General features: G+C 57.0%; 1 non-coding gene and 2 pseudogenes across 1 annotated transcript; all 3 read right to left on the reverse strand.

Annotated features, from left to right (window-relative positions):
* LOC128036825 (28S ribosomal RNA) overlaps positions 1–321 on the reverse strand; it is a pseudogene marked incomplete at its 3' end in the record, with an annotated part of 2,821 nt that extends 2,500 nt beyond the window's left edge.
* A 227-nt stretch (positions 322–548) lies between these two features.
* On the reverse strand, positions 549–702 carry LOC128036826 (5.8S ribosomal RNA). Its single transcript, XR_008193323.1, has one exon. It is a non-coding gene; the product is annotated as a 5.8S ribosomal RNA (ribosomal RNA).
* A 303-nt stretch (positions 703–1,005) lies between these two features.
* On the reverse strand, positions 1,006–3,940 carry LOC128036823 (uncharacterized; annotated as a pseudogene).
* Between the last annotated feature and the right edge of the window lie 1,060 nt (positions 3,941–5,000).

Here is a 5,000-nt window from a genome sequence, read left to right on the forward strand (position 1 = left end):
CGTATTTAGCCTTGGACGGAATTTACCGCCCGATTAGGGCTGCATTCCCAAACAACCCGACTCGTGAAGCGGCGCCTCGTGGTGCGGCGGGGTCCAGGCACGACAGGAGCTCTCACCCTCTCCGGCGCCCCTTTCCGGGGACTTGGGCGATCCGTCGCTGAGACGCTTCTCCGGACTACAATTCGGACGCCGATGGCGACCGATTCTCAAGCAGGCTTTTCCCGGTTCGCTCGCCGTTACTAGGGGAATCTGGTAAGTTTCTTTTCCTCCGCTTATTGATATGCTTAAACTCGGCGGGTAATCCCGCTGACACAGGGGTCGCGATGCGAGCACCGTCCTTGCGATGCGAAAGGGTTCAAGGGTCTCGATCGACGGACGCGCTGCGACTCGAACGAGGTTGCTTACAGCGTACCACCGATCGTCGCGACGATGATGTCGTCGAGGACTCGAATTTAGGCCAACCGCTGGCTGTGGCGCACGGGAGGCCAATTTCCGCCAGCGGTCCAACCGAGGCTCGAGGGCTCATGGTTGGATGGGGCGACGATGCGTGACACCCAGGCGGACGTGCCCTCGGCCTAATGGCTTGGGGCGCAACTTGCGTTCAAAGACTTCGATGGTTCACGGGATTACGCAATTCACACCAAGTATCGCATTTCGCTCGTTCTTCATCGATGCGAGCCGAGATATCCGTTGCCGAGAGTCGTTACGTATATTTTGCGACAAGAGAACAGCATCAACTGAAGCACCGACACCGCGAACGGTGCGGCGACGAAAACGTGCCCACCGTTTTGATTCCTTGGCGCGATTCGCGCCGGGGTTTATTCGTTTTGCCTCGAAGAGTTGATCGACATCTCACCCCACCCGACAGGCGGAGGGACGACGAGGCTGGCCGCTCCGAGACACGGGGGTGGCGAGGCGGATGCACCGCACCACCTCCGGTGTTGTTTGCAACTCGTTCGCGGGTCGTTACGCTGGCGAGTTTCGACAATGATCCTTCCGCGAGTTCACCTACGGAAACCTTATTACGACTTCTCCTTCCTCTAAATGATAAGGTTCGGTGGACTTCTCGCGACGTCGCGGGCGGCGAACCGCCCACGTCGCCGCGATCCGAACACTTCACCGGACCATTCAATCGGTAGGAGCGACGGGCGGTGTGTACAAAAGGCGGGGGCGTAGTCAGCGAGTGATGACTCGCGCTTACTAGGAATTCCTCGTTGAAGACCAACAATTGCAATGATCTATCCCCATCACGATGAAATTTCAAAGATTACGGGCACTGTCGGCCAAGGCTATAGACTCGTTGAATACATCGATTGTAGCGCGCGTGCGGCCCCGAACATCTAAGGGCATCACGGACTGTTATTGCCTCAAACTTCCTTGGCCTAAAGGCCATAGTCCCTCTAAGAAGCTAGCCACGGAGGATCACCTCCGTGTAGCTGAATGCGATTTGAGGTCTCGTTAGTTAGCAGAATTAACCGGACAAATCGCTCCACCAACTAAGAACGGCCATGCACCACCACCCATAGAATCAAGAAAGAGCTCTCGATCATCAATCCTTACTATATGCGGACTGGTAAGTTTCCCGTGTTGAGTCAAATTAAGCCGCGAGGCTCCTCCTGATGGTGCCCTTCCGTCAATTCCTTTAAGTTTCAGCCTTGCGACCATACTCCCCGGAACCCAAAGACTTTGATTTCTCATAAGGTGCCGGCGGAGTCTAAAAGCAACATCCGCCGATCCACTGGTCGGCATCGTTTATAGTTGAGACTAGGACGGTGTCGATCGTCTTGAGCCCCAACTTTCGTTCTTGATTAATGAAAACATCCTTGGCAAATGCTTTCGCGATTGTTCGTCTTTCATAAATCCAAGAATTTCACCTCGACTATGAAATCTGAATGCCCCATTGTCACTGTTAATCATTACTCCGATCCGAAGGCCAACACAATAGGATCGAAATCCTATGATGTTATCCCATGCTAATGTATACAAGCGTAGGCTGCTTTGAGCACTCTAATTTCTTCAAAATAACTTGTTGGGAGGAACGACCCGACCAATTAAGGCCGAGGAGCGCATCGCCGGCGATAGGGACGAGCGGACCGGTGCTCACCGTGAGGCGGACCGGCCGACCCACCCCTAAGTCCAACTACGAGCTTTTAGCGCAACAACTTAAATATACGCTATTGGGCTGGAATTACCGCGGCTGCTGGCACCGGACTTGCCCTCAATGGATCCTCGTTAAGGGATTTAGATTGTACTCATTCAATTACGGACTCATAGAGCCGGTATTGTTATTTATTGTCACTACCTCCCGTGTCGGGATTGGGTAATTTGCGCGCTTCTTGCCTTCCTTGGATGTGGTAGCCGTTTCTCGGGCTCCCTCTCGGAATCGAACCCTAATTCTCCGTCACCCGTCACCACCATAGTAGGCCACTATCCTACCATCGAAAGTTGATAGGGCAGAAATTTGAATGATGCGTCGCCGGCACAAAGGCCGTGCGATCCGTCGAGTTATCATGAATCATCGAACAGCGGGCAAAGCCGCGTCGACCTTTATCTAATAAATGCATCCCTTCAGAAGTCGGGGTTTGTTGCGTATTAGCTCTAGAATTACTACGGTTATCCGAGTAGCAAATACCATCAAACAAACTATAAGCGATTTAATGAGCCATTCGCGGTTTCACGATCTGAATTTGTTCATACTTACACATGCATGGCTTAATCTTTGAGACAAGCATATGACTCTGGCGGGATCAACCAGGTAGCATTCCTCCGCGACGTCGGCCTTTGCGCAGCCCTCAACATGCCCGTGAGCTACGAAGAGGTCATAACGAGCACGAGCATCGTCCGTGTCAAGAGACAAAATGCATAGGCATCGAGAGATGAGGGCTGAACCCTACTCTCAAAAATATTTTCCGCATCCGAAAGCACGATCGAGCACCGATGCACCGAGCGAGGCCACGCCGATTTAAGGGGCGCACTTTCGGGACACAAAGGCACGATTGAGGTCCACCACGCACCCGAAGGGCACGGGATGGAGAAGGGACGGCACACATCCATAATTCCATCGGCTTAGGTGCGCGGCCACGGGATCGATCGCACCTTGAGTTCGATTACAACAAGGGGACTTAATGAAGAGAGTGCGGATCGGCAGTTCGATGCGAGTAGCATGGAGCCTGCCAATACACACAACCAAAACGCCACTCATATGCCTATTGCGTACTAGTAGTAGCGCCCGCACACCGCCCAACAGCCCACCCAACCGAATGGTAGGGGCGGAAGGAACAACGACGAGGCGCACCACAACCGCAGCACGAGAACTACGAGGGAAAAGTCCCACCGGGACTTGGTCGAGCCAAGACCGAGCCTACAAACTCAACACACCCCGGTGGGCCGTTGCCGTCAAAGGGACTTGGTACTAGGGTCATGGGCAGTTTGAATGCGGGCAAGGGCTTGGCAAGGCCAAGGCACCGTGTGGTCGCCGACAGGATGCACAAGGCGTCCCTAAGCGTGTGAGGCGAAAGGGCAAGCCAAGCTCGAGCCCATAGCAATGCATAAGCCACCCCAAGAGATCTTTGCCCGAATAGGGAACTTGGTCTTGGAGTCGTTGGCTACATTTCTATGGGCACAGGCTTGACCGGCCGGAAAATTGTCACCCGGCCACCACCGCCGGCGACCGACTCACCCCGTGGTGAGTCGTTGCGGGACGACCCGACCCCATGGGGGCTAGACGCACCCACCTCGGCTCGGAGGGGGGCAGCCGAGGCGGCGGATCTCTACCCCTTAAAGAGCTAAAAAACTTCGTCAATATGCTACCAGGCAACATTCGGTATGCGAAATGCGGACACTCTTCTTTAGCCCGCATCCCGGGCACCAAGGTGCCGATGGGTGCCAGGCTCCGCACATCAAGCACCAAGTTGCCGATGGTGTCGAGGCTCCCGCACATCCTAGCCACCGAGGTGCCGATGCTGCCCGAGGCTCCCGCATCCGAGCCACCAAGGTGCCGATGGTGGCGAGGCTCCCTGCGACCAAGGGCCGAGGTGCCGATGGTGGCGAGGCCCCGCGCGACCAAGGGCCTATTTTACCGATGGTGCCGAGGCTCCCGCGACCAAGGGCTTGGTTTGCCGATGGTGCCGAGCCTCTCGCACGACCAAGGGCCTAGGTTGCCGATGGTGCCGGGTTCCCGCACATCAAGCACCAAGGTGTCGATGGTGCTCGAGGCTCCCCGCGACCAAGGGCCTAGGTTGCCGGCGGTGTCGAGGCTCCCGCACGACCAAGGGCCTGGTTTGCCGATGGTGTCAGGCTCCCGCATCCGGCACCTAGGGGCCGATGGCGGCGAGGCACCCGCACGACCAAGGGCCTATTTTCTCGATGGTGCCGAGGCTCCCCGCGACCAAGGGCTTAGTTTGCCGATGGTGCCCGAGCCTCTCGCACGACCAAGGGCCTAGGTTGCCGATGGTGCCGGGTTCCGCACATCAAGCACCAAGGTGCCGATGGTGCTCGAGGCTCCCGCACGACCAAGGGCCTAGGTTGCCGGCGGTGTCGAGGCTCCGCACATCATAGCACCGAGGTGCTGATGGTGCCGAGGCTCCCGCCACGACCAAGGGCCTAGGTTGCCGATGGTGCCGAGGCTCCCGCACATCGAAGCACCGAGGTGCCGATGGCGCCGAGGCTCCTTCATGGCCAAGGGCTTGGTTGCCGATGGTGTCAGGGCTCTGCATCCTAGCACCAAGGTGCCGATGGTGCCGAGGCTCCCGCACGACCAAGGGCCTATGCTCTGCGGAGCAGTTCGCGAACACCGCCCGGACGGATCGCCGGAACACCGCCAGGACGGATCGCCGGAGCACGCCAGGGAACCTAACCGGCGGTGGGGGACCAAACGTCCGGGCATCTGGTGGGCGTGGGCGTGCCTGGACAACCCTGCTCGCTCAATATCACCTCCCCCTAAAGAGCTAAAAAACTTGGTCAATGCGCTACGGGTGACATTCATGTATGCGAAATGGGGA

Source organism: Gossypium raimondii, unplaced genomic scaffold (assembly GCF_025698545.1).
Source record: "Gossypium raimondii isolate GPD5lz unplaced genomic scaffold, ASM2569854v1 Contig00054, whole genome shotgun sequence".
NCBI classification, from domain to species: Eukaryota; Viridiplantae; Streptophyta; class Magnoliopsida; order Malvales; family Malvaceae; genus Gossypium; species Gossypium raimondii.